Below are 12,500 nucleotides of genomic sequence, written 5' to 3'. Positions count from 1 at the left end.
TATAATGAAGAAAGGAAACCAGAAGAGCCAGGCTTTTGGAAATGTGCACATATGGCCGCAGAACCATTTAAACAGCATACAACTCCAAAGGCCATAAGGCTTTGAACGAGAGAAAAATGTCCACTGTATGGAAGCCATTGTTCATGAGAAAACCAGCTCGCATGCAGCTTGGCATCCACAAAGAACCAGTGGTGCAAACATGGAAGATTGAGATGTTGAGCAGAACTTCAGCAAAAGGTGTTACTTTACCACTTAGAGCATTGCTACGGTGCAGAACTCCAGGTTGGAAACTTTACACAACTGTTTGTTTTTATTCCCTTGAAGACTGACATATGAAGTGCAGGATTCTGTTTGGAATTTCATTGGTTCACTGGACGACTCCTGCATGGTTGTGAAGATAAAGCAAAAGGAACAAGGTTTTGATGTTCATCGAGTATTCAATAACGCTTTGTGTTGCCGTTTTGTTTGTGCGCGCTCGATCTGCCTTCGACAATGTATTTGTAGGTTTCGCCTTGTAACGTTTGTAACAGTATAATTTATCATTTGAAAATGAAGGCTTGTTTTAAGTGTTTGTATAAAATGTTGGTGTGTTTGGCACTAGCATTTTCTATATATATATAAATATATATAAATATATATTTACATCATAGTAAGTAATGCTTTACGTCAAGTTAATCCTCGATTTAAATGTCATTAACAAATGCTGTGATTATTGGAGAACAAAAAAAAGCAAAAAAATGTATTATCTGTAAGCTGTAGGCATTTTTAGAACGAGAAGGAGAAAAGGGAACTAAATCTCAAAGTTGGTTAAACTATGATCGTGAGAGGGAAGAGTGTACATTCGGGTTGATGTGTTATGTTACTCTGCTTGTTCTCTTATGGAGCGATCATGACGAGCCCGCATTATAAAGGACCTTTCCATTAACTGTAGTGCTCTTTCTTAACAGAGTTTCATCGCAACTTTAATCACTTATTTGCTTTACGCTAAGGTCAGTCACTGTAGATACGGCATTAAACTTGCGCTATGTTTATCGTAACGTTATTTAATTTAAGATATACGTCTGTCATCTTATAAAGGGGAATAAGCAATCCGTAATGATGTTCATAGTTGCATTTTGACAATGTAGCTTCACAAACAAATGCAAAGGTTCACAAAAGCTCTGAATAAATCTTTAAGTTGATGGTGCTTTGTTCGACTCTTTCACTTGCATATATATTGAAATCCACATCCAAGGGAATCCTTGCGATCGCACAGTGTGGGCTTAGAATCTGAAAAGAGAGGAGAATAAATGGATATAAAAGCAAGTGAAAAAAAAAGAAAGTGCGAATGGCATTTACCTCATGAGAATAGGAGCCTGAAAGGGCTGCAGGAAGCTCAGCACCTTGGCTTGAGTGGCCTTGTGTGTGCAGAGTATGGAAGGACAATGGGTTTCTGAAAGACCCCACACTGTGGTACATCTCCTATACAACAAACACTGTGGTGACTGGCAGCACCCAAAGCATCCTCGGTAACCCTCCTCCCCTTGCTCCCCACCCCCACCTCTCCATCCCTGGGATTGATTAAATGCAGTCTTTTGGTACAAACCAGCTTTCACATTTTCAAACTGATTCTTGTGTTTTTTCTTGAGCCAGTGAATGAGGACAGGGATAATGGCTGGTGTAGTAAAATATTTGACAACTGAAGAATCTGTTTTGGTTGCTATTCATCGTGCGACATTGTATTCACACTGATAATAAATGGGACGTGTGGCACCGCAAATGAAATAAGCAATAAGAATCCACTTTGTAATCGTCATTTACTGGTACTCTGATTTTGTAATAATAAGGTTTCTTTGTAAATGAAACCAAATACTGGAGTGAGTTTTCTTGAGAAGGCTTGAAAACCCTACCTCCTGCTCTATCTGCCAGCTGTTGATGGCAAACAAATTTAATTGTTATTTCAGAGTGATGAGCATGAGGATCACCTGGTGGTAATGCAAGTGGAAAATTATGGCAAAAAGAGTGCAGTATAATTGCAGATTACAACAAAAGGGGCCCATGACAGATGTGGGGATATGTGTCAACCTTAATCAGAATTTATGGTGGTGAAAAAGGACTTTTTTATGGCAAAGGGAAGCACTGCAGGCATGCAAGACATTAGGATCTAAGAAGAAGAAGAAAAAAGATGGAGATGTCACTTGAAAAGCAGACGTGAGAATAAAGAATGCCGCGGTATGAGTAATCCAGCAGTGGAGGGATTTGAGCTAAATGTGAGCGCCTTAAAGAATGGACGGTAAGTCTTGGACCCATGAGAGCAAGTACCAAAGGCTCTGGCTGATGTCGTTTGAGGAAAAAAGAAAAAGAAAAACTGCAGACAACGGCAGTGGCTTAAGCTGCCGAGTCTCCGGAGGATGATAAGTCTATGGCAGCTGCAACTGCGTGGCCAAATTGGCACGAGCTGAACACTTGATGGCTTCTCCATCTGTTCTTAGTGACACTGATTATTTAGGCTGTATCCATGCATGACACAAATACGAGGCAGAATCATCATCTGTCCCATTTTAGACGTGAAAGTGTATGTGGACTTCGCGCGCGCGCGCGCACACACACGCACGCACGCATACACCTTTTTTGATATTATGCTTGGCTTTGTGTGAGTTAGAACAACAAAAGTAAATACATTACTTGAGAGAATATGAACATTAGTGTCACATAATTCCTTTTAGGCCATTGGCCAGATATGGTCCATGTGCACCCCCCACAACCCTTCGACCCCATATTTTTCTGAAGCCTTAGGGTCCCCTGAGCATGAATTCAATTGGTAACAGTGAATAAACTGGGACTCAATATCCATTTTCCAACCATATCTGACAGTACCTTCAAAATGTCAACTTTTCCTGTTTCACACATAAAAAAATCCCCTGACTGATAAGATCTCTGCAGTTGCCCAATAAGCAGTAATATTAACAAATTATATATCAAATGAAAGATTATCACATGCAGATTTTCAAAATAGTCATCTGTCAAATTTAATAGCATTATGTTTGTCCCAAGAAGTGATGAAGAGGAGTACCTCACCTTTCCTTTTGACAACTCAGATATCTGAAATAATAATGTATATTCATGCTCATTTTACCTGACACAAACAAATAACTATTTCTATGATATCACAAATTTTACTACCTTTCTATTGATACCAAAATTATCCCACACCAACTTAAGATGTACCAGGTATTGCGTCTTAAACATAAGTTCATCACTGTTGCAACACCCAGCATGTAGTCACCAGTAAGACGTGAGACTGAGAAAATATTCCTCACTTCACAAAAAGAATATAGATTATAAGTTTATTTAAGAAAAACAATTGAAACTTATGTCATGTGCACAAAATGTCATTGTGCATGGATTACGCAGAATATTCATTATCGCTGTAGTCATCACTCTCCAATGCCTGCTCTATATCATCAAATGCATCCATATCTGAATCCTCATCAGAGTCAGTGTTGTCAGGTGTGACTTCAGCAATGTCAGCCAGTTGCTGTGGGAGGACATCTCCTTCATTCCATAGAGGATCAAGGTTACCATCCTTTTCCTCCCAACCATGTCCCTGACTGGCCTTCGGAATCTGTGGTTGTGGAATATGCGCGGTCTTCCAAATCCGTACTTGGTGGTTTACTCTCCGAATGTGCTGGGTAAGAGCTCGCTTACAAGGTGGTAAGTTAGCCATATCCACATTCCCTGAAGGCACAAGACGACTTTGCCTGGCACAGAGCTCGTTTATACGAATGAGTCGCAGATCATCAACTTTTGACACCTTTGACGCTCTACCGTACATGGCACACGTGAAGGTGTCCAACTCATCAATGAGCTCATCAGGAATATCCCAAGCATCGCCCAGTTTCTCCAGTCGAGCTTCAATAAATTCATCCCGTGCTTTTTCACCAACAGCTTCAGCCTTTAGAACATCGTCTGAAAAACAGCATCAGATGCAGCACTTCCTGATGAGAGTATCAACAATTGATCATTTGTCTCTATATTGAAAGGATTAAGAAAACTTCCTATGGCATCTTTGACCCTTTTCACCAACTTCTCTCCTTTTGTGACCTCTGTCGGACGTGTACCACGATGCTTTGTTCCCTCTCCACTGTCCAACATGTGAGCCATTCCAAGTGCAGCATCAACATAGAAACCTTGCATGTGTTGTCCTTACCCATCTCTGGTAGGCTTGGTAGTTGGTGAGTAGTCCAGATGTACCTGCTGCACTGGTTCCAGCACCACCATGTGACAGCGTGCCTCAAGGTCTCCTCCATGGTCTTATCCACTGCACAACGATTGCCAGGGATAAAGGAGCGTGCAACACTGATAGCTCTCTCTTGATCAGTGATACTGCCCCTGGGTGTGAGTTGTCTATATTAGCTATGAACACAGAGAAATATGTCAGATACTTTACATAGTTCTGTCCACCGAAACTGAAGAAGAGAGACGTCATGCGAATGATGGATGGAGCATACAAAAGAAAGTTGTTTGTCTTTACGGCTTCAAGGTGTGATAGAATTAAACAGCCATGGTCCATGTATGACAACCACAGCTGGGCAGTCTTCCTCAAACGTCCATTTGCGACTCCTTTTTTGAATTCTGCATACTGCTCTATGAATTGGACAATTGAATTGTCCATCAAGACAGCATTCAAAGTATCTTGGCTGTGGGAATCCACAAGGGCACATAGCTTATCTGATGATTCATCAGAGAAAGAAGAGAACAGATCATCGGTGCTTTTATCTTTGAGGTACTCCTCTATGAGCAATCTTTCAAGACATTCCAACATAATCTTGTGACAATGTAGGGCTCTGTCGTCGTGCTTCCCGGACATCACACCACCCAAAGATCCTCCACTGATTAGTCCTGCTTCTCGGAGACCATCTGCTCACCCAGACCCAGCCATCTTTTTGGCAATCATCTTCATATAAGCACATATGAGGTGGAATGTGCCAATTAGAATTAAGTGGCTGTCATACTTGTCTGGTGAGTTCCACACTAATGGGTCGGCCTTCATGCAAACTCCCAAGTCAAATGTAGTAATGACATAAGGCTGTCCAACTTCTCTGGTGGCCTCTTCAGCAGCACACAAGCATTCTTGTACAGTTTTGTACTCCGTTATGGGATGGTTAATGACTGGAATGTGGATATGGCTGACTTACCACCTTGTAAGTGAGCTCTTACCGAGGACATTCGGAGAGTAAACCACCAAGTACGGATTTGGAAGACCGCGCATATTCCACAACGACAGATTCCGAAGGCCAGTCAGGGACATGGTTGGGAGGAAAAGGATGGTAACCTTGATCCTCTGTGGTATGAAGGAGATGTCCTCCCACGGCAACTGGCTGACATTGCTGAAGTCACACCTGACGACACTGACTCTGATTAGGATTCAGATATGGATGCATTTGATGATATAGAGCAGGCATTGGAGAGTGATGACAACAGCGATAATGAATATTATGCATAATCCATGCACAATGACATTTTGTGGACATGACATAAGTTTCAATTGTTTTTCTTAAATAAACTTATAATTTATATTCTTTATGTGAAGTAAGGCATATTTTCTCAGTCTTACGTCTTACTGGTGACTACATGTTGGATGTTGCAACAGTGATGTACTTACGTTTAAGACGTAATACCTGGTACATCTTAAGTTGGTGTGGGACAATTTTAGTATCAATAGAAAGGTAGTAAAATTTGTGATATCATAGAAATATTTATTTGTTTGTGTCAGGTAAAATGAGCATGAATACGTTATAATTTCAGATATCCGAGTTGTCAAAAGGAAAGGCGATGTATTCCTCTTCATCACTTCTTGGTACAAACATAACGCTATTAAATTTGACAGATGACTATTTTGAAAATCTGCATGTGATAATCTTTCATTTGATATATAATTTGTTAATATTAATGCTTATTGGGCAACTGCAGAGATCTTATCAGTCAGGGGATTTTTTTTATGTGCGAAACTGAGGAAAAGTTGACATTTTGAGGGTACCGTCAGATATGGTTGGAAAATGGACAGTGAGTCCCAGTTTATTCACTGTTACCAGTTGAATTCATGCTCAGGGGACCCTAAGGCTTCCCGAAAAAGATGGGGTCGAAGGGTTGTGGGGGGTGCACGTGGACCATATCTGGCCCATGGCATATTTGACATTAGTAACAAAGCTGTTTAAAAGTCTCAACTGAACTGATTTTTTTCCCATATATTACAAGTAATTGTGAAAATTGCTTAATGACTACCTTGCCACTCAGGCATCCTGCCATAATCTCGACATCACACCTTGAGGCGACCTATGAAGCAGCTATATCAGGCCATGGAGTGAGAGCTCCAAAGAGTGGTGGAGTGACAAGGAATCAATAGATTTATTCACTTTCCAAAGCAACTATGTAATTTTGCAACAAAGATGAAAGAAGGCCCAAAGGCCACGACCCATATACAGGATGTTCTAAAAAGATCTGGACAACTTTGGTTGTTAATATATAGTATATTAACAACCAAAGTTGTCTGGGTCTTTTTGCAACACCCTGTAATACAATTACAGCACCGATTTGAATATCTTCACATTTAGTAACTTGTTCCTTGAAGTAATTTGAAGAAAGGAAACGAGTTTTGCTTTCCAACTTGTGCAAGTGGTGAAAGATATTCTTAGTGAGGTTTCTTCGTAGTAAATATATAATCCACAGTGATCAAATCAAACCACTCGTAAACACACACACACACATCTATTGTTAAAAGGCATGTTCGCTTATTCAACTGTCATATTTGTGCCATTTGTCTTGTAAGAACACATGCAGGCTTACATGAATACCCCACGAATGAAACAAAAAGTGGGGTTAAGCAATTGGGTCACTTTGTTTGTCTGTCTGTCTGTCTCGACGCCAGTGTATGATCGAGAAACTATTTAATTTCAATTGCATGTTATATTTTAACACTGTAGAGCATGAATCAACACATGATTCGGAACATAAATCTGCAGTTTAGCAGCAGTTGGCCTCTGAATTTGGCAAATTGTATGGAATATCATTCCAATCACACATGTGCACAGAGGAGTGAGGAAATTTCTTTACTCTGCCTGCCTGGAAGTCAAACAAAATTGAAAATCATTCAAAACAGGAAACTTACTGTTGTTTGGCACATCAAAAAAGGACAAAAACAGGCACAAAGAACTAATGTAATGTGTCAAATAAGTTGGTGTAAAATACGCCGCATCAACAGCGGTAAACTCCCGAATTTCTTTATTCTACAACCTTAAAAATCTTGATTTTATTTCAATTGATTAATATACGTGAACACGAGAACACAAATAACCTCCGGACCACTTCAAAATCCTCTAGTGTTACGGTATTTGGACAAAATATTACGCCATCTCGACCAATACTAACTAACAATCATATGAAATTGCGGCTCAAAGGAAATATAAATTGTATAAACAGAAAGAAAGTTTAAAAAAACCCTCCTCATGTCCCTTTTGTCAAGACTGTGCAGGGAAAGGTGTTCTATGAACGCTCAAGTTTATGGTTTGTATATTTGTTTTAACAAGCCAAACCAATACATCTACGAGACATTGTTGTCGCACTCTCTCTCATATCCTTTCACGTAAACACAACAAAATGGATCAATAACTTCATGTTCTCGTCCCACTGCCGGATATCGCAATTTTGTTTGGTCACAATGAAGATTATGGCTGCAAGCCTGGTGTTGGCACAGTGGTTAGGGCAGTGGCTTGGGACCCAAAAGGTCCTGAGTTCAAGCCCCGTTGGGACACTGAATTAATATATATGTACATGTGTATGTATATATATATATATATATATATATATATATATATATATATATATATATATATATATATATATGGATATATATATATATGTATATATATATATATATATATATATATATATATATATATATATATATATATATATATATATATATATATATGGATATACCAAGCCGTATAATACCAGGGGGTTGACTCAGCCTGTCATCCTTCTGAGGTCGGCGAAATGCGTTCCAGTGTACTGGGCCCGGTGTATGCCCCGGTTAGAATAGGTGTACCATATCTCAGTGTCGTAAGAGGCGACCAGGGTTCCGTCAGGAAGGGCATCCGGCGTAAAAACCTATGACAAATCATTATGCGGACAACAAAACGAATTTCCATACCGGATCAGTCGAGGCCCGGGTTAGCAATGACTGCCACCGGTACCGGTGGTCAGCAGGGTACCAGTGGAAATTGTGCAACTGCTGGGCGAAGGAGGAGACAGGGAAGGCGAGTCCGGAGGCAGTGGGAGAGGGGGAAGAGTATAAGTGTGGAGGTGAGAGTTGGAACTCTGAATGTTGGGACGATGACTGGCAAAGGGCGAGAGTTGGCTGATATGATGGAGAGAAGAAAGGTGGACATACTGTGTGTACAAGAGACCAAGTGGATGGGGAGTAAGGCTAGGAGCATTGGAGGTGGTTTCAAACTGTTCTACCATGGTGTGGATGGGAGAAGAAATGGTGTCGGGGTAATCCTGAAGGAAGATTATGTCAAGAGGGTATTGGAGGTGAGGAGAGTGTCTGACCGAGTGATGAGTGTGAAGTTGGAAATTGAAAGGGTGATGATGAATGTCATCAGTGCATATGCCCCGCATATGGGGTGTGAGATGGAGTATAAAGAAGAGTTCTGGAGTGAGTAAGATGAAGTGGTGAAGAGTGTATCCAAGGATGAAAGAGTGGTGATTGGAGCAGATTTCAATAGGCATGTTGGGGAAGGGAATAAAGAGGATGAGGAGGTGATGGGGAGGTACGGTCACAACAAGAGAAATGTGGAAGGGCAAATGGTGGTAGAGTTTGCAAAAAGAATGGAAATGGCAGTGGTAAACACGTATTTCAAGAAGAAGGAGGAACACAGGGTGACATACAAGAGTGGAGGAAAGTGCACACAGGTGGATTACATCTTAAGTAGGAGATGCAACCTGAAAGAGATTAGTGACTGGAAGGTTGTGGCAGGGGAGAGTGTAGCTCGACAGCATCAATTGGTGGTCTGTAGGATGTCTTTAGAGGTGAGGTTGAGGAAGAGAGTGAGGGCTGAACCAAGGACCAGATGGTGGAAGCTGAAGGAGGAAGACTGTTGCGTGGAATTTAGGGAGGAGGCGAGACAGGTGTTGGATGTTGGTAAAGATGGGTGGGATGATTGGGCAACTACAGCAGAAGTGGTGAGGGAGATAGCTCAGAAGGTACTTGGTGTGACATCTGGACAGAGGAAGGAAGATAAGGAGACTTGGTGGTGGAATGAGGAAGTACAGGAAAGTATAAGGAAGAAGGGGTTGGTGAAAAAGAAGTGGGATAGTCAGAGAGATGAAGAAAGTAGGCAGGAGTACAAGGAGTGGCGGCGAAAGGCAAAGAGGGAGGTGGCAAAGGCTAAGAAAAAGGCATATGACGAGCTGCATGAGAAGTTGGATACAAAAGAAAGGGAAACAGATTTATACCGATTGGCAAGACAGAGGGACCGAGCTGGGAAGGATGTGCTGCAGGTTAGGGTGATAAAGGACGCAAATGGGAATGTGCTGACGAGCGAGGAGAGTGTGTTGAGAAGGTGGATGGAGTACTTTGAGGAGCTGATGACTGAAGAAAATGAGAGAGAGAAGGTTGGAAGAGGTGGAGATAGTGAATCTGGAAGTGGGGTGGATCAGTAAGGATGAAGTGAGGACTGCTCTGAAGAAGATGAAAAGTGGAAAGGCGGTTGGCCCAGATGGTATACCAGTGGAGGCATGGAAATGCTGAGGAGAGATGGCAGTGGGGTTGTTAACCAGATTGTTTAATAAAGTCTTGGAAAGTGAGAGGATGCCAGAGGAGTGGAGATTAAGTGTACTGGTTCCGATTTTCAAGAACAAGGGTGATGTGCAGAGCTGTGGAAATTACAGAGGGATAAAGTTGTTAAGCCACACCATGAAGTTGTGGGAAAGAGTAGTGGAAGCTCGGTTGAGAGGAGAGGTGACGATCTGTGAGCAGCAATATGGGTTTATGCCAGGAAAGAGCACCACTGATGCGATGTTTGCTTTGAGAATGTTGATGGAGAAGTATAGGGAAGGCCAGAAGGAGTTACATTGTGTGTTTGTGGATTTAGAGAAAGCTTATGATAGGGTGCCAAGAGAGGAGTTGTGGCATTGTATGAGGAAGTCGGGAGTGGTGGAGAAGTATGTGAGGATCGTGCAGGATATGTATGAGGACAGTGTGACAGCGGTGAGGTGTGCGGTAGGAATGACGGACCGGTTTAAGGTTAAAGTGGGATTGCACCAAGGATCGACTCTGAGCCCTTTCCTGTTTGCAATGGTGATGGACAGGTTGACGGACGAGATCAGACTGGAGTCTCCATGGACTATGATGTTCGCGGATGACATCATGATCTGTAGAGAGAGTTGGGAGCAGGCTGAGGCGAGCCTCGAGAGGTGAATGTACGCACTTGAAAAGAAGGGGAATGATAGTCAGTAGGAGTAAGACGGAGTACATGTGCGTAAATGAGAGGGAGGGTGGTGGTATGGTGCGGTTGCAAGGAGTTGAGGTGGGGAAGGTGGATGGGTTTAAATACTTGGGATTAACTGTCCAAAGTAACGGAGAGTGTGGGAGAGAAGTGAAAAAGAGAGTGCAGGCAGGATGGAGTGGGTGGAGAAGAGTTGCAGGAGTGATTTGTGACAGAAGGGTAGCTGCAAGAGTGAAGGGAAAAGTATATAAGACGGTAGTGAGACCAGCTATGTTGTATGGTTTGGAGGCGGTGGCACTAACAAAAAGACAGGAAGCGGAGCTGGAGATGGCAGAGTTAAAGATACTGCGATTCTCGTTAGGAGTGACGAGGATGGACAGGATAAGGAATGAGTATATTAGAGGGACAGCGCAGGTAGGACAGTTTGGAGACAAAGTGAGAGAGGCGAGATTGAGATGGTTTGGGCATCTGCACAGGAGGGAAGCGGAGTATATCGGGAGAAGGATGCCGAGGATGGAGCTGCCAGGCAGGAAAAGAAGAGGAAGGCCAAATAAGAGGTTCATGGATGCGGTGAGGGCGGACATGCGGGTGGTTCGAGTGTCAATGGAAGATGTGGAGGATAGAGCGAAATGGAGACGGTTGATCCGCTGTGGCGACCCCTAACGGGAGCAGCCGAAAAAAGAAGAAGAGAAGATTATGGCTGCAATGTTGAATTTCCCTTTTATCACGTTTTTGAAATTAACTAGTCAGCTTGACCTCCAAATAAGTGGTCTGGGATATATAAGAGCATACCTTTTGTGCTTTCACAGAAGGTCAAAAGGAAACTATTATGATGTCAACAGCTCCAGTTAATTCCATCTTCGTGGGTCAACCAGAAAAAGTTTTTAACCCAATTAAGTGTTGCAGAGCCACCTGATTTTTGATTAAAAGTGGCAGCTGATGAAAAGTCACCTCCTCTTCGTGAAAAACATTGTGGGAACTCAGGCCTTTAACATATCCAACTAATGTAAGGAGATGCATGAGGTGCAACCATTGAAGAAACACATTGCTTGTGAAGCATACCATTCTGACAGTGTGGAGTTATGTCAAGAATCGAATCAAGACGAGACACCTCAAAGGTAACCACGACTTTTGCATCATCCCGTCAGATAGAAGGTCGAGAGGACTCTTTCATCTTTTTGTTAATGCATACTTTTTATCCAAGCCGATAAATAAGGCACACTTGGTATAGCACAAAGAAATCCTCAAATTGCATGAAAAAGTCATTTGTTCCATTGATCCTTCTTGGCTTCAAAATCAATGTACTTATTCACGAGGTGACGTGTCCTGAGACTCATGAACTAACATCTAAAGTTTAGTTTGATGCATGACTTGCAGACCAATATAGACGCCATCCATCTCATCCCACACCACGCAAACAATACATCAAACCAAAGCACATGATCCACAGCTCATCCCGAGTAAATACGACAATTGACCAAACAATGTTGGGAATCTCAGAACATTTCGGGAAATGGGATTTTGTACTGTTGATTCATTCACCCTTAGTTTGTTTTTCTAATTAATCAACTCTTTTTGTAAGGAGCTTTATTAATGTGTCATACAATGCAGGTGGGGAAACGAGAAACTCCGAGGTTGAAGTAACACCTGCTGTTGTTAATCACAGGTGTTTTTGATGTTTGAACAGGCTTGTAGCATGTATAGCAGACAAGAACAGAGTGTGTTTAAATAAATGTTCAGAAACAACGATAAGCAAACAACCCCCAAAAAAACTCAAAACAGAATGTTGCCTAAGCTTCAGTTAAACGACAGCTCTGAAGCCTGACTTTTGTGTTGTTTAAGAGCCCCACCCTTCCTGGCTCACTGGGCTTTTACAAAACAAAGATCAAATTGCATCAGTTTTTAAAGTGGACACTTGGCAAGCAAATCTGACTTGGTTGTGCACTTTTCCTTTGTTTTATTATGCAGTAATTACGTGCTGCCAAAGCAGTTTGCCCAGAGAATACGCTG

The 12,500-nt window shown here is 42.0% G+C and overlaps 1 protein-coding gene and 1 long non-coding RNA gene across 11 annotated transcripts in view; one reads left to right on the top strand and one right to left on the bottom strand.

Moving 5' to 3' along the window:
* LOC147034488 (netrin-1-like) overlaps positions 1-1,181 on the top strand; it is a 224,726-nt gene extending 223,545 nt beyond the window's left edge. For all 5 annotated transcript variants that reach the window (XM_085884117.1, XM_085884148.1, XM_085884127.1 and 2 more), the window contains one exon: positions 1-1,181. This exon is cut by the window's left edge and continues 844 nt beyond it. The gene's annotated coding sequence lies outside the window, so the exon portion shown is untranslated.
* The window catches only part of LOC147034486 (uncharacterized), a 131,434-nt gene that overhangs the window by 40,866 nt on the left and 78,068 nt on the right, over positions 1-12,500 (bottom strand). The gene's annotated exons all lie outside the window — the stretch shown is intronic.

Source organism: Eptatretus burgeri, chromosome 1, assembly GCF_056783735.1.
Source record: "Eptatretus burgeri isolate ZD-2024b chromosome 1, Ebu_testis_v1, whole genome shotgun sequence".
Classification (NCBI taxonomy): Eukaryota; Metazoa; Chordata; class Myxini; order Myxiniformes; family Myxinidae; genus Eptatretus; species Eptatretus burgeri.
Note: the sequence above shows the minus strand (reverse complement) of the source record. Positions and strands in the feature narration are given on the sequence as shown.